The sequence below is a fragment of the Microtus oregoni genome, unplaced genomic scaffold, assembly GCF_018167655.1.
Source record: "Microtus oregoni isolate MIOR12 unplaced genomic scaffold, Mior012 000000F_ref0000247, whole genome shotgun sequence".
Classification (NCBI taxonomy): Eukaryota; Metazoa; Chordata; class Mammalia; order Rodentia; family Cricetidae; genus Microtus; species Microtus oregoni.
This window is the reverse complement of record NW_024543059.1, coordinates 72,083,700-72,105,698: the sequence shown is the minus strand read 5'-3', so window position 1 is coordinate 72,105,698 and position 21,999 is coordinate 72,083,700.

Sequence of the window (21,999 nt, the reverse complement as noted above, 5' to 3'; positions counted from 1 at the left end):
AAACAGTCAAGCAAGGGTAAAGGTCCGTGGGGAGGAGGAATCTTGAATGAAGAAAATCCTAAGTAAATGCGTGCTAGTGACAGGGGAATGATCATGTCAAGGACTCCCAAACTTTAGACTCAGGTTGTGCTCAGAGGGACGGCAAAGTCTTCTCTCCTATTCCAAGTGCAAATGCTGATAGTGTGTGCAGAAAACATCCCTCATAACTCCCCAACCCAACCCGCACCCAGACTCCCTGAGGCCATGTTCACTGCCAGAAGACTGTTCACCAACAGGGACAGCTGCTACAGAGATTAGGTAAACCTTCCGCATGTTCAGTCATATATGATAACTCTGCCTTCTTGTTTATATTATGCAATAACCCTAGTTCCATGTTCAACTATATAGAATAAAACACTGAGCTCCCAGAGTTCTGTGGCTGCTCCATCAAACAGCCCATTCCACCCAATCTCAGCTTTTCTGTGTGTCTGTGTGTTGGTCATTTCATTTTCTCACTGTCCAGTCAAGACTCACCCTGGAGATGTGCCAAGCACAACACATACTCGTTTCTCAACAACATGAATCTCTCCATTCAGTTTTGTTGGAAGGACAGACGAGATAGTAAGTGGACGGAAGGCTGGGGCTTCATGTTCCATTGTTTATGGGCAGAATCGCATTTAACATCCCTGAAGTCCAAATCAGGAACTCTGCCAGAGGAAACATAGAGCTGCCTCGGCCTGACTTGAATACTGAAATTAAAATATGATTAATCTTCAGCTTGCCCTCTCATAGGAAAGTTGATGAAACTGAACATAAAGAAATGTGCTAAAACATGAACACAACGTGAAAACATTAAGAAAAAGCTGCAAAATAAAAATATTAAATAACAAAAGGAGATACTTGAAATATTGGTGAGCCAAGATAGCAATAGAAAAGAACAAAATACAAATAAATAAAGTCCATGGGAACTTTGTTTTTCTAACTATTAAAGCTCAAGGGGCAAAAAAAATGAATATAAAATTTTGTATATGTTTTAATGCATGCACATTCCTTCTTCTCCATGCTAGGGTACATTATAAAGCAAATTTGTTTGTTATTTAGTTGGATTGTTTGAATTTCCTGAAAAGAAAAAAAAAGACTGCATGACATGAACAAAGAGATGGTGTTTATCCTCAGTGGAGCATAAATGTGTAATAGTCATCATCAGCATGATTTTACTACTGATGGTACTATAATGTCATTGTGTAATTGTAGAGGAGAAAGTTTGAAAATATTTGGAAACAGGTAGTTGATGTTTCTCTTCTAAAAATGTGCATGCGCACATACACATACACATAAACACACACCTCCTTAAGGCTGAAATCTCTCTCTCTCTTTCTCTCTCTCTCTCCATGTGTGTGTTTATGTGTACATGTGTGCTTATGCGTGTATAAATGTACTAGCATACATGTGTTCTGGTGCATGTAGAGGTCATATGCCAACATCAGGTATCTTCCTTAATCACTTGTCACCTTAGTTTTTGATTCCAGCTCTCTTACTGAACTAGGTGCTCACAAGCTGGCCCATGTGCACCAGGAATCATCCTCTCTCCAACTGCCAGTACCGGGATTTACAGGTGTGTGCTTCCACCGCTGGCTTCATCTTGCCATGTTGTGGATGTACTCAGTTCCTCGTATTTGCGAAGGAAGCACTTTAACTACTGAGCCATCCTCCTAGCCTCTGAAATTTCATTTATTTGCTGTCTATCACATGTCAAGCACAGATATGTTTTTTTCATGGTAATGAACAAAAACAATAAAAATTCTAGCTTTAATGAATCTTACATTTTACAGGATGATAAATTATAAACTATAAACAAGATAAGTAAAATATATAGTATGTTTATGAGTGCTAAAAAATAAGGCATAAAGTAGGAAGGAAGTCATAAAATATTTCAGCAGAGGGAAAGATAATGACCGAACTAAACTCATTAGCTCCAATTGTCAGTTGAACAGTTTCTAGGTTGTGGAAGCCTTGGTCCCAGGCCTTCATAGATCTACGTGAGCTTGGAAGCTGAAGGAAGGCCTTTGAAGCTAACATTATATTACCTTCAACAGCACTACACCTGCTGGACTTACCAAATTGATCTTGGGACCAATCTCAAGGGATCAGATGAATTCTCTATTTTATAAATGACAAAACAGACCTCAGTGCCTCTAAAACAGATTCCCTCTGTTGATCTAGAGGTAAAGTAAACGCCAAGAAGTGATGTTCACAGTGTAGTCCTCTAACATCGCCTGAGAGTTCACAAGAGCAGTGAGGACTTTAAGAAAACACATTGAGAAATTTTTAGAACATTTTGATGGAGAGATTTTAAGTCCATTTCACCTGAAGAAAACAAAAAAAAGAAAAAGACAAGAAAGTTGGAATTTGTATTTTGTTTTGCCTCTATATTTTACTTTTAGTGAGCTATTTTGGTCAATTTTTAAAAATGAATCAGCATGCAAGAGTTTGGGAAGTCAAAACTATGTCGGCTCTTTTTCACATCTACTTTGAAAAGCACCTTGGAATCCCTTCACTTAGTTATCCCAAAAGCTGCTATCTGCCATACTTAAGTGTCTGTTATGCACTGAGTATTATACGCAGGAGTACAGAATCAGAAGTAACATATGCCCTTATGAAGCTAAACATAGAGACAAAACAAGCAAGCAAGCTCTGGGCATGAGTCAATGCTTTCCCTTAATCTCTGTGCATTCCAGGTGTAGGGGCTGAAACAAGATATTAGACCAAGTAGCCTCTCACCGCTACTAGCATAGACTCACTTGCAAAAACAGAAGTTGGGTGTAGGAGGGAGACTGTTAGTCAGTTCCCAGCCACTTAGCCCCAAAATAATCACACAAAAACTGTATTAATTAAACATTGTCCATCCAGTAGTCTCTTCTGAGAACTCTAGAGTCGCCTAGCAGTCGGTACTAATTGATAGACCTAGATAGACAGAGGATTTGTATAAAAGGGCCCTGAGTTAAAATAAAATAGGTAAGAGAATTCAAAATGTGCAGCTGCTAAACTGTATGAGTTGGGCAACAGATGAAATAGGTGTGTCAGAATTTCTCATGGAGAAACAGTGAGAAAATTGTCATGAACAGATATTTGTGATTATTTGTTAGGACAACTAAGAATCCAGTGTGTCTCTAGTGTAATTCTGGGGCAGCAGAATTCCTTCACTTTTTAAAATGTTGTATTTAATTTATTTATTTATTTTGTGTTTACAAACACACGTGAGTGAAAGCCTAGCATGTGTGTAGAGGTCAAAGAACAATTTTCAAGTGTTGATTGGTTCTCTCCTTCCTGGGGACATAACTCTGGTCCTCAGGCTTGCAGGCAGATAGTTTTATCCACTGAGCCATCTCTGCAGCCCCTAAATTATAATCAGAAACTAATACTGAATAGTCACACAGAAGCTATATTAATTACAACATTGCTTGTTCTAGCAAGTTCTTACCTCTTAAATTAATCCATTTCTATTAATCTGTGTATTATCACAAGGCTGTGGTCTACCAGTAAGGGTTCAGCATCCTTCTCCTTTGGCAGCTACATGGCATCTCCGTGACTCTGCCTACTCTCTGTCTGTGTGTGTGTGTGTGTGTGTGTGTGTGTGTGTGTGTGTGTGTGTTTAGATTTCCCGACTGGCTAGGCTCTACCCTGCCATAGGCCAAAGCAGCTTCTTTATTAACAAATGTAACCAACGGTAATAAAACATATTCATAGCATAGAGACGGGAATTCCACATCACCATATTTTGTATCTAAAGCTTTATATATAATATTTAGGCTTCCTATCATCTTCTGGATTCTTCCACAACTCCCTCCCATGATACAGTTTAATGGGGGTGGAATTTAGACACCTCAATCTAGGAGCTGCGCAAAGTGTGATGTAAGTTTGATGTAAACCACTCAGAAAAGAACCATCGAATGTACTTTGAGACTTTCCCAGACAGCTTTGCTTCCCCAGAGAGCGCAGGATGGAGGGATGGAGCTATTTGCAGATTCCATTTGGCATTCTATCCCCACAGTGCTCCTCACCCTCCCACTTCCTTAGCGCCTAGTGACATTTGTCTTTGGACGCTCACTTGACTATTTTATCACTGTTCCTCCCTCTGCTGCTTTATCTTATTTTATCACAAGGCCAAGACTTTTTGTGAGATAACTCAGTCTTTTCACAAGCTTGCAGTGTCAGTTAGAGTCTCCTCCCTCAGCACAGATAAATCTGGAATGTTCAGTATATTTTAGTGTTTCTTAATGATCACTAAAACACTGGGTACTAAAAGGAACTTGATAACCCAATTAATAAAGGATGCTGTATGTCAACTGAGCATGGGACTGTGTTTTATAAGTATTTTAAAACAAAAAAATAATTAGAAATTTATTTCTTCTATCATTTTAAATTAACTAGTTGAACTTCCCTTTGAAAGTATGATCCACCAAAATAGCAATGTTGGGTCTACGAACTCTCAGCAACTTGACGCTTGTACAAGGCTTGAAAAGACAACTCCACATAACATAGATGGAGGAAATTTTCATAATGTCCCACAGTCAGATGGAAGAGAAAACAGTTTTTATTTTTTGTTTGTTTGTTTGGTTGGTTGGTTGGTTGGTTGGTTGGTCAGTTGGTTGGTTGGTTTGGTTTGACTTGGTTTTGCTTTTCAATGATAAACCACCAATCCTACATGGTCAATCCTAAATACAAGTGAATAGAGACAGCACTAACAGGACTCAGTGACAGAAGAGGTCATGAATTCAAAGGGATTTGGTGTAGAAGACACAGGAGTACTTGGAATGGGCACAAGGCAAACACAGTGTACTTAAGTATGAAATCCTAAGATTAAAACATAAACAAATGATCTTGGTGCACTTCTAAATTGCAATAAGGGCTTCACCAATGATCACATTGAGGGTTGGGGAAATGGATTCCAACAGCCTCTTTTAGAAGATGTCCAGTGTGGAAAGATGCAGGCAGGACTAGATAGAAATGCAAAGGAGACTGAGACAAAGGCTTCTGTTGCACACTTTTATAAAGATATTCTTCAGGCCTTCTACATTCAAGCTCTCCACAGGTTCCCTATTGCCATGATAACAATCAAGGGTCCCTGAGACTCTACACCTGACATCTCTAAACCTAACTCCCTTTTCCCTGATAAATCCCGCCATGCATTTGCTTTCTACAGGGTTTAGATGAGATTGTGCCCCCACCCCACTCTGAGACACAGATGTTTGACCACTTGGTTCCTAGTTGAAGGGTGCTGTTTGGGGAGATTTAGGAGGTATGGCCTTCTAGAGGAAATAGATCACTAGAGACAGATTTTGAGAGCTCAATGTATCTCTCTGCTTTCAGTTCCTTCTTTGCTTCCTGTTTTTAGTTCAAAAGATGAACCCTCGGCATCCTGCTCCAACCTGCTTCTTGCTGTTATGTTTCCCCACCATGATAGACTTTTTCTTTCTTTCATAATCCTAATTTATTTCATAAACCTAAATAGATTTCTCTTACTATAAATTGTCTTGGTCATGGCATTTTATAATAACAACAAAAATTAACTAATTAATAGTCTTTGTTCTCCTAGTCTCTGATAATCTCCTTCCCATGCCTGGACCTTTGAGCATTGACTCTCTCTGCCATGGAACAACCTCGCAGAACTGCATCCCTAAAGGGCTTGATCCAAAGAGAACTGTGGCTGAAGGTCCCTGCTTCCATTCCATTCTATCCCCCAGTCATTTTAGCCCTTTTCATATCAATATCTGAAATGTTATTTATTTTATTATTTTATGTCTTCTTCCAACAGGATGTAGACACCACAAATAAAAGACCTTGACTTGGAAAGCTAGTGCAACAACCTAAGGCTGATTTTAGCCCTCAAGACCCATACTGTGGAAGGAGAGAAGTGACTCCCACAAGTTCTCATCTGACTTTCATACACCTTCTTGGCCCACGCACACCCACCTGCTCCGCAGACACATATAAATAAAACGTAATTTAAAATATGATTTCTTCTCATCTATAATATTCCTGGCAGTTAGAGAAGTCCCTGCCTGAGTAAGTGTTAAATAATTATTTGCGAAGTCAGTGCATATATATTTATTTATAAGAAATACTAAGAACAGCTTGGAATAAGACCAAAGACTAGGTAAGTACTGGCAGGTGAAACCTCCACTCTGCTGTCCTAAGAAAATAAGTCTTCTCTATACAGAAAACATCAAGTTCTATGATTAATCTGCCCCCTCCTTCTGCTTCTATCCTTGTGCAAGATGGTTTGTCCCAAAGAGAGCCATGGAAGTATTTTACCTCCCTTCCTTACATGAAAGATTTCTTAATTTTTCCTAATCACTTCCACCACTATCAGACACGGAGTGTTCGCCACACGAATGACACAAATGTACGTCTATTGATGTCTTGACAGCCACAAAAATGGTCCAGCGACTGGTCTTCCCTGTTTTGGAAAACCTTCAGTAAAATACAGGATGACTCAATAACTTGATCTTCTTCCTATAGTTTAAGGTTGCTCATTCATCCCACATGTATGTATGGAGAAGAAGACACTATGTCCCAGACATCTTTCTAAATAATGGTAATAAAATGTTCCAACAACATTAAAATCTTTTTTTTGTCACATGAGTCCCATTTGGTTAGTAGTAGAGACAACTGAAATAATTTGAAGTGACCTCTATATATTCAGTGTAGTGAGTGCTACTGAGAAAAATGCAAAGAGATATGGGACCAAGCAATGTATCATGGGAAAGGGTTTAAATTTTAACAGGATGTTCATAGATGTTCCCAGTGTGTCAAAAAAAAAATTCAGTAGGTTTAAGAGATAAGAGAGCAGGCCATGTGATTAATTTGGGGAAGATTTTCAAGATGAGAGGAAAACTGATAAAGAAAGAACAAAAAGTGATGACTGAAGAGAAGTGAGCATTGTTGTAGGGTCAGTGAGTCAAGGAAGCAGAAGGAGAAGGGGTAGAAGAAAGAGAAGGGCGTGATTGTGGGTGGTTCTTACTCTGAAAGAGATAAAAGGTCTTCAGAAGGGTTAAGGTGATGGGTCAACTTGATCAGCCTTGTTTTAGGAGGCTAACTCTGATGGCAAGCATTAGACTACAGGAGAGCAACACCAGGAGTGGACATGCCAAGAAGTATGCGCCATAGTCCAGGAATCTGCAGAGGGACTTTGAATGAGGATGGCAATGTGATGATAACAAGTGATTAGACTTTGGATGTTGATTGACACATCATCCATCTTCACAGGAGAGGAAGTCCATGTCATAGTGGGGAGGGGGAGCACAGCCTCTAGCCCAACTCTGAGTTCAACATCTCCTTCATACTTAGATTTATGAGAGTGGGCAGCTGTCCCTAAATCTCAACTTGTTTTCTGACTAAAAATTGGAGAATGAATGATAGTTGGCTCAGTCATTCTAGGTATTCTAGCAGACACAAAACTTCAAAATGGATCTAACAAGATATAATTGTATGTCTAAATCATGCAGAGTCTAACAAGAATTTCTGTACCCTTGTGTCTCATCAGTAAGGAGTCATCCAAAGCCCAAGCTATAACTCATGCATGGGTCAGGAACTATTCAAATCTGAGGTCTTTCTCAGCATACATTTCCAAAGCAAATTAGAGCAAACGAGGGGGTTGATTTGTGGCAGCATATCCACTCAGTTTCCCGTTCTTCACAGTTGAAGTCATTACTAGGTCACACAGTCACCCCAACTGCAAGCGAGGTTGGAAGGCTTACTATCACTCTGTACATGGAGAAGATGGCCTTGGTGAACAGATAGACCATCTTTGGGGACTCCTGAGAATATGAGGCACAACAAAATTTGTAAAGGACTTACCCCCAGGACTTTGAGAACACATGCTTGTTAAGAATTCAGAAATATGTAACGTCAGATCCATCCCCACAGTTGCTTCTTCGCTATTCAATTCAGAGTAACTTTTGCCTGACTTGTTGAATGAAAGCTGATCTTATATATCAAAAATTTTCCCATTTTCAGTGTACAGTTAATGAATTTCAGTACATTTATAATTAGAGAGGATTTCTACTAGCCCAAAATATCCCTCATGCCCATGTACAGCCATCCCAACCTCATGGCCATGTACAGCTACAGGAATCATATCCCTTTTATCTCCTACCATGAGTATTGGGATGTTTTTACATGAAATCATATAATAGATACGTGGACCTGCTTATATCACTCAGCTGTTTTTTTCCCCCAGAAGATTCATCTCTGAATGGAATGTACTATAGAGATACATCTTGTGCTTGTTGTAAACAATAGAAATTTCACACTCTTGTTAATTCATTTGTCAGTCAAAGAGAATTTAACTATTGTGAATCATTTTATCAGCAATGCTCATCTTTGCAATGATAGTCATTTGTCCAAAGAAGCGGTGGCCTTTATAATCACAGAGTAGAAAGATAAGATTTGTCACGTAGATTCTTGACTTGTATCTTGTTTCATTTTTGGACTGCCAGAGATTGAAGAAGAACTTCCCTCTTGGTGGTGGTGAGAGCTTATAGGGGTGCTCAGTACACTGATTCTCTGAAAATGCAATTTCCCATGACCTTTCCCCCTCGTGTCTCCTATCCTTTCTGCAATAAACCTAGAGATGCTTGTTCGTCTCTTCACAAACCATGCCCAAACTAACCATATCTATGTGGAGTCTTTCACCAACACTCTTAACGTGCTTCAGTGTGTAGCTTGAGGGAAGCCATTTTCCCTTGAACCCTGCCCTTTCCTACTTCCCCATAAAACTGGATTTCTTCTCCCTTAGAAGTGTTAGCTAGAAATAACTACCTTTCCTTCTAGATCCCATATGTGTCTTTCCACAGAGGTTTGAAAACATATTTCTCTAGTGATCAGAGGTAGCATGGTGGCCTCCCTCTAAACTTGTCATTTTAGGATGATGTGAGGCATTACTAGTTGTACAAGGAACCTCAGACCTCACTGCTTAAATCAATACAAATGCAACTGGAAAAACCCTTAAGGTGTCTAAAGAGATTGCATTCAAATTCTCTTCACCAGCACTATCTTTGCTTTCTACAAAGCTAGCATTTCAACTTTTTGACTCCTACATCTAGCTCTCGGCTGCCATTGAGAGTAATGGAGTAAAGGGTTAACTCCCTCAGGCCAGGGATGTATCTAGGCAGACCAACTTGTGGCCTCTTTCATTTGCCTTAAGACTAACCACTCAGGAATGTCTCATTACTGCTCTTTCCCTTAACAGGAGTTTACCCAATCACTCATGAGATTTCCTAAAAGAATCTGTTAGTTTTCTTCCTCTGAAGTAACAAATTATAGTCTGATCCTGCCTCTTAAACCACATCAGTCACTTGCCCATCCCTGAGACTGTCAAATGGTTGACCCAGTTGGGTAGTCAACCACTTGGATGGGGGTGTTAAAACACTGAATTATTCTGATTACTTAGACTGAAAATATCTCACTTAACCATGATGAAGTCTGAAAAAAAACCAATTTAGATGGGAAACAAAGTTTTGGGATCTTTTAGATGTGTCCACGAGTAAGTTTAAGTAATAACAGTGCCTACAAACTCCTCCTCCTTCTGTCTTTCCCCCCATCCCTCTCCCTCTTCCCACCCATCTCTTATATGTCTCCACCCATATTTTGTCTCTTCATTGACGTTTTTACCTCACTCCTTTTTGTCTTCCTTTCAGAATCAGCAAATATTCAGAATGACAAAATAAGTATTTTTATTGGTGCTATTTCTCACATAATGTCAAAATCTAAGGAAGACTAAAGAGAGGTGCTTACACTTAAATACACTTGATTTTGTTAGAAACAAGATACATCAATAACCTACTTCATCCTTCATATTGAAAAATAATTTGATCTTGTCATAAGGATTTGAAATACAAAAAAATTCCCATCCGACACAGCAGCTCCTGGTGAGGCATTGGCATAGGGTGAGCTTCCCCATGGCCCTTGACACCATCTAATCCTTTATAGTAATGACCAGAGGTTTCCCTGTTCATTTACAACCCAAGCTTGCCATCTTGACTACTGACTTTACTCTTAATTCAACTTCATCTGTGAGTGCTTCTGCCATGAACATTTGGACCAAGTCCCTCAGAAGGTGGTAAATCATTAAGTCTGTGGAATTCCAAGGCACCAAAATAATCACTACATTAAGATGAAAGCTGAACTACCAGGAGGAGCAAGAGACATACTGAGCTTTTAGAAAAGGAATGCCACTTATCCTCCTCCATCAGTTTGCCACTGAAATTCTAAGGTCATCTTCAAGACTGGAAAATTAAAGCCATCAGCGTCTTTCTACCTTCTTCCAGATTCGACTCTTGATGTCTCATGGATGCAGAAGTCACAGATAGGGTATACCAAGAAGAGCAAACCTTGTCAATCACACAGCAGGTGTGAAGTAAGCTCTAGGAGTGGCTCGCAAGTTGACATTGCTGCCCATGATCGCACATTACAAAATACCTCTATTGAAGGTAACCGTGAGGAACCCAGTCTTTGAGATAGAGGCTCATGGAAGAATATTCCTCACAGTCCTACCAAAAATAATGATGTTCGAGACACAACAGGACTGGTTCCAAAAGGGGTTGAGGGCACACAAAACTCTTTAGTGTGTATAAAGGGAATGGCACAAAAAGTCTTAATTAAAACACTGTGATATTTAGAAAGCACTTTCTATTACACAACAGATTGCTCAGGACTTCAAATGGTTTTGTGAAACATGGAACAATTTAATCACACGATCACTAATGCATTGCAAATTGATTTTGTCTCAGTTCCTTTTGATTCCTTTTAAAGTAAGCTGACTCAGTGTCCGGCTGTCAAGACTCACTCGAAGGCACCATATGGTTTGAATATTTTATTCTGGGTTTTTCTTCGACCTGAAAAACTAAGTAGAACACAAGAGATGAGAACACTTTCGTAGTGGTGTTGTAGACTTTCATCTTGGTTTTAATGATGGTTAATATAAAGCCATCAAGTACAACACTCCAGGCACAATACTGAGAGGGGACCCTCGTATAGAAAGCTGAGCATCTCAAGAACTCAAAAACTGCTTAGTAATGACACATGAGAAACCAGGACAATGGTTTAATAAGTAAAGGTGCCTGTCACCAAACCTCATACTTCAGTTTGATCTTGACTAAGAGTGGGAGAAGAAAACTGACTCCCGAAAATGACTTCTACACGTGTTTAATTGTATGCACAGGCGCCCATATGCACATATGTGCACACATACACACCGTTGTATTAAAAATGATTTTAAATAATGAGATGTGGCTCCAATATGAATTCCCAGTCTAAGAAATTCCATATCTAAGAAAACCAAATGTTTTGGTCTGAGCTTATATCCTTCAAACTTTATTAAAAAAAAACAGTTATACTTACTATACTGAGGTAATATAATTATCATCACAGTTTAAACCTGCCATAAAAATGGTCTCTTGTTTAGCATTACCTTGGGAAAATTCACGTGGTGATGGTGTATGAAGTAAATAACTACTCCGGGACTGGCGCTTCTCCTTTTGTGCAGGCTGGCCCCTGCAAGTGATTTTCTTCCTGAGAAAGATACAATAAGGAAAGAAAATGTGTTGACTCCCCCGGGTGTGTTCTGCAAGATAATAATGTGGTAGGAAGTAGAGACCTTGTATTACTTGACTTTCTATTACTGAAATTATACCTGAGATGATTAATGTACAATGATAAAAGATATATTGTGGCTCATGGTTTCACAGATGTCAATCCATGGTTGCTTGGCAACCAAGTCTTTGCTTTTTGTCCTACATAGAACAGTATGTCATGGAGAGTGTGGTACAACAAAGTTACACATTTTATGATGGCCAGAAAAGAGGGAGACAATGGAGAGTTGCCCTCCACATGTGCATGTACAGGCATATAACCACGTAAACACACACACTCAAAAAACAAGAGTATACGTCTAATAACCTATTTTCCTTCCATTATGCCCCACCTCCCAGTGGTTCCATAAGCCTGAAAGACATTAACAAATGAGCCGTTTGGGAGGACACTTCAGGACCCAACCATAAATTCCGTCTCATAGTTCATTCACTTACAGGATGAGCTGCTTAACACTGGATCTACCTGTTGCCTAATTGCTTATGATAGAGTCTAACCATGTATCCCTGGCTGGCTTGGCATTACCTATGCAAACCAAGTTGACTTCAACTTTGCAACAATTCTCCTGCATCTGTGTCCTCAGTTCTAGAATTACATTTACAGCTCTAGAATTATGCCACCATGTTCAAGCTCTTAACCCATTTTTAATATAGAAAATTACAAAGAATAACATAGACCACCCCAATCCATCACATGCAATAATTAACAAATGAAGACATATAAATGTGTCTAAATTAACCCTATTGATGCAGCCTATATGTTTACTGATAATTTTTCTATTATTGAGAAATAACACATTGCTGAAGTAGTTTACATTTTTAATCCCTAAGTAGTCATATTCTGAAACATCTATGTATGCAGGAAATGTCTGTCATATTGTTGGGAGCCATTATTTATTTATATATTTTTATATTTAATATATGCATATTATATTTGCCTCATTTTTTTCTTCAACAACTCCCGTGCAAACCATCTTCCTTACAAGCACATGACTTCCTTTCGATTAATCATTTTTCTACATATATACCTATAAATTAATAATTATATAAATACCACCTGCTGAGTCCATATAATGTTCTTCTTATGTCCTCCTGATGCCTTTATATCTTGTCTTCACAGAGTTGAGTCATTCCAGATGGAAATAACAAGGTACAATATATTAAACTATTTTATATATGCTATTGTTTGCCTATTAGATGTTTTGATTATCAATACTAAACATGTATACATAGTTCTTCACTCTTAATTATAATCATCTCTTTCATTATATGCTGCATTATTTGTTCACTCCTCTACTGACACGTATTTAGGTATTTTTCAGTCTTTGCTTTTAAAATCAGTATTATGGTATTTACAAGTGGCTTTTTGTGCATACATGTCAACAGATCCTCTGGATTATAGACCAAGACCGGAGCTGTTAGATGGCCACGTGTGTATATTTCTAATGATACTGTTGTCAGATCACATTCCAGAATGTACACTCCTTTCAGTGCGATAGGACTTCCCTTTTTCTTTATGTCTTCACTTCATATTTGCAGATCATAAGCATTTAGAATTTTCAGATGTTATGTTATTTATTTCTGGGGCAGGGATGTGCTATGTAGTCCAAGGTCACCTACAACTTGCTTTGCATCCTGGACGTGTCTCAGACTCTCAGGCCCCTAGCCTCCACCTCTCAAGGACCAGTATTATAGGCATGTGCCACTCTCCCCAGAGAGCTTTCAACTTTTTAAATCATTGATTTTTTTTTTTTAGAGTTTCACATATGTATGTCTTCCATAGTGGCCATTCTCTCCTCTCACCTTCCTACCATATGTACCCTTCTCCTTACCCAGAAATCTATCTCTTGAAATCACATCTATTCTTGTGTGTGTGTGTGTGTGTGTGTGTGTGTGTGTGTGTGTGTGTGTATTGGTAGGTGTCACACACACACACATCTGCAGGATGGTAGATTTGGAGCTGTCTGTTGGAGAGTGGTAAATTTAGCAGAGAACACACAGTAAGATCCCCTTTCTCAGAATCTGTCCACATCCAGGAGTGGAAAGGCTCTGTGAGCCTTTTCCCATCCCTTGACTGTTACTCATAAGGCTAGTCTTTTGTGATCCAGTGCAGGGGCTGCAGCTGATGTGCACTGATCATGACAATGGTTATATTGTGTCTACAACTCTTCACCCTGTCTTCTGGCTTCACATACTTCGCACCCCTCTTCCATCCACAGCGCTCCCTGAGCCTTAGAGAAGGCCATGTAAGTGGCATATTTAGGGCTGACCCCACCTCCATCACTTATTTTCTACATCTTGGGCAGCAGCTGTTTTTCAGTTCTTGGTAAAGGGTATTGCTAATCCATTTTTCTGGAGTAAGGTTTTACTATTATCTAAGTTGTAATTTATTCATTACTAAACTTTCTTAATTTCGTCTTTGTGTCCTTTGTTCATTGTTATGAGATTGGAAAATGATCTGAAAGGCTATGAGTGAAAATGATAGCAACAATGATCTGTTATTACAAATAATTTAAATTTACTCACACGCACGCGGTAAATTTTAATATGCATATTCATAAAGTAAATGTGATCAAATACTTTCTGTAACTTTCCTTAGTCTCTTCTGTGTTTCACACACCCAGAATAGATCTAAAATGTTGTGTACCGCCAGAAGAATGACATTCAAATTCCCATGTCCTGGGGGGGCAACAGTGGACCTTCTCTGACTCCTCCACAAACAGATTAGGGACTTATGAAATAAGGGCAAAAAGGCTGTTTCAGATATGCACTGTTATTTCCGTGCTCACTACAGTCATACAGCTAGAACAAATTATTTATACAGTCTACATAATGTGTGAACTTGATAATTAGCTTTTGGTCCCTTTTTTCCTTCTTATAGTTTGAGTATCCAGAGTATAAAGTTACAGCAGCTTTAAAAATTGGATTAGTTAACTCTCTTCTTCTGTACTTTGGAAAGTATAATGTCAGAATTATGTATGGCTTTTTTATCTGTCCTACAACTCTTTGGTGGCACCTGAGTGACACAAAGAGTCTGAGTTTTGACTAGTGACTGAGTTGTTCAGAGGTTACTCGTCTATTCAGCTTGGCTTCTTTTTGCAATTTGATTAATTTTATTAGCTTTAATGTGGCCTTGTTGAACGTCGTGGTATTTCCTCTTTCTTGAATTTTTGCTCTCTATCTCTTCTTACTCCCATTGTTGTCCTTTGCCATTTTGACTCTTTTGTTCTTTAACTACACGATACAGGAAAATGTTTGATTTGCAAATTTTCCATCTTTTCTTTCATGTTTTATGCATAAACTCACTCCTGAAAATTTAGCCCATACTATTTTATAAACATTCCACAGGGTTTTCGGTATATAACCCCATTTTTGATTATAGAACTTGTAAGCAACTAACCATTCAGATTTCTTGTGACTTTCTAAACATATGAGAATTTTTACTACCTTTTCTTATGAAAGTCAATTTTGTGTATGTTCAGCAAATTAAAGTATTTTTTACCAGTCGCTTGAAATTGAGGATTAATTCTTATAACCTAATATAAGATCAACTTTTCTTTTAATGCAAATACTTTATGAATTTGCATATCATCCTTGCACGGGGCCATGCTAATATCCCAATTTTATTGTAAGTGCTGCTGAAGCAAGCACCAAAAAAAAATTAAATTCCTTTTTGAGACAGGGTACGTAGCCTTGACTGTCCTGAAATTTAGTATGTAAACAAGGATGGCCTTGATCTCACGTAAATCTACTTACCTCTGCCTCCAGAGTGCTTGAAACAAAGTTTTGTACCACCATTTTATGCCACAAGATGAATTCTGTAGATATATCTGCATGCTGAAAAACTGGGTTCACTTCTTGTGCTCATGGCTGTTTGAATATTTTAGCTGACCATAATAACCCTAGGAAACCTAACATTGACACGACCTCCACTAACTTTAATTAAGATTTTAACTATACTGCTTTTTTAATTCATTTAATTCGGTGTTTCTCAAAGAGCTGCAACCTTTAAAATATATAGCAATCCATGTGGTGGTGACCACAAACAAAAAAAATATTTCATTGCTACTTCATAACTGTAATTTTGCAACTGTTATAAATCCTAATGTAAATAGTTGACGTGTAAGAGATCTGATACGTTAATCTGTGAAAGGGTCATGACCTGCTGGTCGAGAACTGCTGGTGTAATTGGTGGAGAAATAGTGTTTTATGGGTGAAAAGCTGAGCGGAGAGGTGTGTCTGTTCAAGCACACTCCTAGAAAGAAGTGCTCTGATTTCAAGGTATGCATCCTTTACCTTCAACCCCAAGTTCTTCAAGTTCTTTGTTACCTTTTTATTGTTAATATTGAGCTATACATTTTTCTCCACTCCCCTCCCTTCCTGCCCTCTCCCCTTCTACCTTCTCCCACGACTCCATGCTCCCAATTTACTCAGGAGATCTTGTCTTTTTCACCTTCCTATGTAGATCCATGCTTGTCTCTCTTAGGGTCCTCTGTGTTGTCTATGTTCTCTGGAGTTGAGGCCTGTAGGCTGGTTTTTCTTTGCCACTTATGAATGAATACATATTACATTTGTCTTTCTGGGTCTGGGAATCCCAAGTTCTTAATCACGATTCTGAGAACAGGCTAAGGACACCTGCTGGGCTCCTACTGCCACCCTGGCACACAATTTTAAATTACAATGACCTTATTATCACAGCTGTACACTATTCTTCCCTCGCACCCAGTGTGGAAGGAAGAATTCATTTCCCCCCCCCCCAAGTTCGTATCCTCTCCACCAGCTACTCATAGAAATCAAAAATAAGCTGTGATTGGATTCACCTGTGAGCTTTGAAATTCAACACGCTAGTTGACTCAAATATGTTTTCAGTAATCCCTTGCTTAAAAGATAAGAATTCATAGCTCTCCAACCCAAGCGTAGCTGTGATCTTCTGCGATTGCCTTTGGAAACCAGGACCCTAAGGCTGTGACAGGCCCACGGTTCAAAGGCACGTGACTACTGAGAGGTGAAGGGCTAACTCCAGAGGATTTCTAGTTAATCTCCGTGTCCGACATCTATAAAATCCCAGTGGTGAACTGACACCTCTGTGCCATTGAAGAGATTTAGTTTAAATTTGGGTTATCAGTCAATACAGGGATATTATTTCTTCAGAAAGGTTAAAGCAACAAGAGAATTTTTAGTGGACGTAATTTGATTCAGCAGGCACAAAGCCTTCATTTGGAAATATGTATAAATCAAACTTAATAGAGTCCTTCAAGTCTAGTTGAAATTTTGTTGCCTTACATTTTACAATTTCATAAGTTTTCAATTTACTTTGTTGCCACACATTGTTGTGTTTGATTTTTATATCAGTGGCTTCCAAATTGTGGGATGTGGGGAGCCCTGGGCATGGATGCCTCCCAGAGCTCCAAGTATACAAAATGGAAAAAAAACAAAAAAAAACAAAACCCAGCTCTTGGAGGCTCCAGGTCACCATGTGCTCCGTTCTTTCCTCACCCAGGGCTCCTCTGCTTTCATCTGTAGTAAAGCCTGGGCTAAGAGAAAAGATTGCACCATAAACAAATTCAGAATCCACAGTTCAAGATGACTTATTCAGGGACTATGTCTGCTTATCTAAGTATGTAGGTTTATTGTAAACCCCCAAGGCCCTGGTCAGTTTAAAAGCAATAGACTACAATCCAATGTCATGTGTAAAAGGTCTGCTTCTCTGAGAGAAAACCATTTCTCAAACAAAGCAGAGTAAAAATTATGCAGTGCTACATTTATTTATTTGATGACTTACATAGAGTTTATTGCCTTGAGAGCTGAGCTAGAAACATCCTCTGGAAGTGCCCCAGGGTGCTCTAAAGAACCCGTGTAATTCATCCCGAGCTTTTAGCTATTTCTGACATCTTCAATTTACTTGGCTTTGGTCCTGATACTTAATACTGGGTTCTTTTTCTAGCTGACACAAATAATATATAAACACTCAAAAACACACACAAGCTATTTGAAATCCGCGTTAGACCTGTGAATCGGTTCAACAAAGGCCACATTTCATGGCATCTTGCCTTCACATGCTTTTCTTGTGCCATGGATTAAATCACTAAGCATTTAGCCTTAATGAGATATGCGTTCAGATTCAAACCTCTTTCCAGTAATGGTGCTAAGGTTAGAACTGAACAAGAGTTATGGCTGTGAGCTCTAGAGTTTGAACTTTTGCTCTTTCATTTGCTGGCTGTGAGACCCAGAGAAAGCAATTTAAATTCCCTGTAACTCAGAGGCAACAATGATACCTGCTTCACCGGACTGCTATGAAGATCAAAAGTAAAATATGTGCAGCAAGGTATGGTGGGTGATAGCTCACATATCCTGCACACGGTGTAGACTCAGTCAGCATCAGGTCATGAACTATGTTGTATAAGACTTTTCATTTCTATCATTCAAAGAATAAAGCACAATTTCACATAAACTACAATGAACTGAATCTGTGCCTTAATGAACTGCAGTTCATAGATACAAATGAGCTAGATTCACGTGCACATATTGAACAAATCCTCACGAGCATTCAGCTTTTAATTTTTTTAATAAATAGCTTAGTTAATGTACAGTATGTCAAAAATTGTAATGTTGTACTTTTCTACTATTTTCGTGAACTCAACCTCCCCCCAGTACACACATGTGACATTCATTCATCTCTGAACATTAACAACATTTAGGCCATCGGTCCTCTGATTAACTCCAAAGGTTATCTGTTTTCAAAGCAAAAATTTCGGAAGAAAATTCAGAAGCCTGTATAAATTCTGTTCAACCAGACTTGACTTGACAGAGAGCCAAGGTTTGAACAAGGTCCTTTGGTATACTTTGGCTTTTCCTTAGGTTCAGCTGTTTATTTTCTTCCTGTTTTAATGTCGCCTACCTCATGTCCCTGACAGGGAATCCACTTGGAAGAGCCTTGCCACCTAAGAAGAGTATGTCTCCCCTCCTGTCCAGCACCAAGAAAAGACAATAAATTAGACCACGCCCTCAGCACTTCTATCTAAACCTTCTAAAACTGGTCCTGTGGACAAAGACTGGCAATGGTTGAAGAGGAAAAGATAGGAGGAAGGTTCAAACACTCTCATTGGGCACTACCCCAGGAAATGAAGCCTATGTAGAAAATGGCCGGGAAAAGGAGAGGAGAGAGTCGACCTGAAATTTGGAGATGACTGAACTGTAGTGAAAAGATAGATTTTCAGGATACCAGAAAGTGGAAAGATCTCCCTTGCTCTTGGATTGGGAGGATCAACATAGTAAAAAATGGCAATTCTACCAAAGGCAATTTATAGATTCAATGCAACCCCCATCAAACTCCCATCAAAATTCTTCACAGATCTTGAGAGGACAATAATCAACTTCATATGGAAAAACAAAAAACCCAGGATAGCCAAAACAGTCTTATATAATAAAGGATCTTCTGGAGGCATTACCATTCCAGACTTCAAACTCTACTACAGAGCTACAGTATTGAAAACAGCTTGGTATTGGTATAAAAACAGAGAAGTTGACCAATGGAATCGTATAGAAGACCCAGATTTTAACCCACAAACCTATGAACACCTCATTTTCGATAAAGGAGCTACAAGTATACAATGGAAGAAAGAAAGCATCTTCAACAAATGGTGCTGGTACAACTGGATGTCAACCTGTAGAAGAATGAAAATTGACCCAGATCTATCACCGTGCACAAAACTCAAGTCCAAATGGATCAAAGACCTCAATATCAGTCCAAGCACACTGAACCTGATAGAAGAGAAACAGGGAGGTACCCTACACCAGATGGGCACAGGCGATCGCTTCCTAGGTATAACCCCAGAAGCACAGACATTAAGGGCAACATTGAATAAATGGGACCTACTTAAACTGAGAAGCTTCTGTAAAGCAAAGGACACTGTCACTAAGACAAAAAGGCAACCCACTGACTGGGAGAAGATCTTCACCAACCTCTCAACAGACAAAGTTCTGATCTCCAAAATATATAAAGAACTCAAGAAACTAGACTTTAAAGGGCTAATTAACCCAATTAAAGAATGGGGCACTGATCTGAACAGAGAATTCTCAACAGAAGAAGTTCAAATAGCCAAAAGACACTTAAGATCATGCTCAACTTCCTTAGCAATCAGGGAAATGCAAATCAAAACAACTTTGAGATATCATCTTACACCTGTCTGATTGGCTAAAATCAAAAACACCAATGATAGCCTCTGCTGGAGAGGTTGTGGAGGAAGGGGTTCCCTCATCCATTGCTGGTGGGAATGCAAACTTGTGCAACCACTTTGGAAAGCAGTGTTTCGGTTTCTCAGAAAATTCGGGATCAACCTACCCCTGGACCCAGCAATACCACTCTTGGGAATATACCCAAGAGATGCCCGATCATATGACAAGGGCATTTGTCCAACTATGTTCATAGCAGCATTATTTGTAATAGCCAGAACCTGGAAACAACCTAGATGTCCTTCAATGGAAGAATGGATGAAGAAAGTGTGGAATATATACACATTAGAGTACTACTCAGCGGTAAAAAACAATGACTTCTCAAAGTTTGCATGCAAATGGATGGAAATAGAAAATACTATCCTGAGTGAGGTAACCCAGACCCAAAAAAATGAACATGGGATGTACTCACTCATAATTGGTTTCTAGCCATAAATAAAGGTCAGTGAGTCTATAATTTGATATCCTAAACAAGCTAAATAAGAAGGTGAACCCAAAGAAAAACATATAGCTATCCTCCTGGGTAGGGGAAGTAGACAAGAGTGCCAGGCAAAAAATCAGGATCTTAAGGGTGGGGTGGGAGGGGGGTAAGGGGAGATGGGGAGAGAAAAGTGAGAAGGGTAGGATGGGGAGAACTTGGGGCAACGGGATGATTGGGATAAAGGAAGGTTGGATGGGGAGCAGGGAAGCACATATCTTAATGAAGGGAGCCATCTTAGGGTTGGGAAGAGACTTGGACCTAGAGGGGCTACCAGGTGCCCAAGGCGAGGTCCCCAGATAGTTCCTGGGACAGCTGAAGATAGGGAACCTGAAATGATCCTATCCTATAGCCATACTGATGAATATTTTGCATATCACCATAGAACCTTCATCTGGCGATGGATGGAGATAGAGACAGAGACCCACACTGGAGCACTGGACTGAACTCCCAAAGTCCCAATGAGGAACAGAAGGAGGGAGAAGATGAGCAAGGAAGTCAGGACCAAGAGGGGTGCACCCACCCACTGAGACAGTGGGGCTGATGATCTATTGGGAGCTCACCAAGGCCAGCTGGACTGTGACTGAAAAAGCAGGGGATAAAACCGGACTCTCTGAATATGGCGGACAATGAGGGCTGCTGAGAAGCCAAGGACAATGGCACTGGGTTTTGATCCTACTTCATGTTCTGCGTTTGTGGGAGCCTAGCCAGCTTGGATGTTCACCTTCCTAGACCAGGATGGAGGGGGGAGGACTTTGGACTTTCCACAGGGCAGGGAACCCTGACTGCTCTTCAGACTTGAGAGGGAGGGGGAGAGGAGTGGGGGGGAGGGGGGACGAGTGGGAGGCTGGGAAGAGGCGGAAATCTTTTTTTCTCAATAAAAAAAAAGATAGATTTTCATGTCTATGTAAAGATTGCGACGTCTGAGCAAGGACAGCACTCGCTGCAAGAAGGTATTTTTTAAAAAGCTTCCTCTCCTAATGCTAGGAGCCAAGATGATGTTTCTCCACCCAAATGCTCTAAGATCCTCTGTCACTTAAGCCTGCCATAGAAAGATGAATTCACATCCAGGGACCTGGTCAGAAGACGTTTTGGTTTCTTTAAATTGAGTCCAAGATGTAGGACTGCTACTTTGTTCCGCTGTGAGTCTTATCTTAACTGCTCCAGCTCGCATTTCCTGACGGTGCTTGAAGTTGGATGCAAACAGCACGAGTCTTCTGGCTTGATTTGATTTGTTTTGTTTTGTTTTGTTTTTCACAACATTGTATTCTTCCCTCTAATCCCAATACACCATTGAAATTCAAAGTTTTTCTAGGTAAAATAAGTAAAGTCATACAATTATACTTCAAATAATCTAGACTTAATAAATTTGGGCACACACAGCTTTTCATGTTCTCTCTTAAAAATTATGTTTTTCAGCATATTTTTAAATAATATGTATTATTTTTTCTTCCTTCCCCGAATCACTAGTTATTATAACAATTTGCAAGCATATGCTGCTGTGCTTGGATTCCAACCTGTTATCAGATTTCAGATATCACAAATGCCTTTCAACATTGCTGTGCAATGTGCAGAGGGTTCCCAAGACCAGATACAGGGCTGGCAGTTTGCTGTAAAGACTCACAGAATCCAGTTGCATAGTCATAATCATGGCTATGA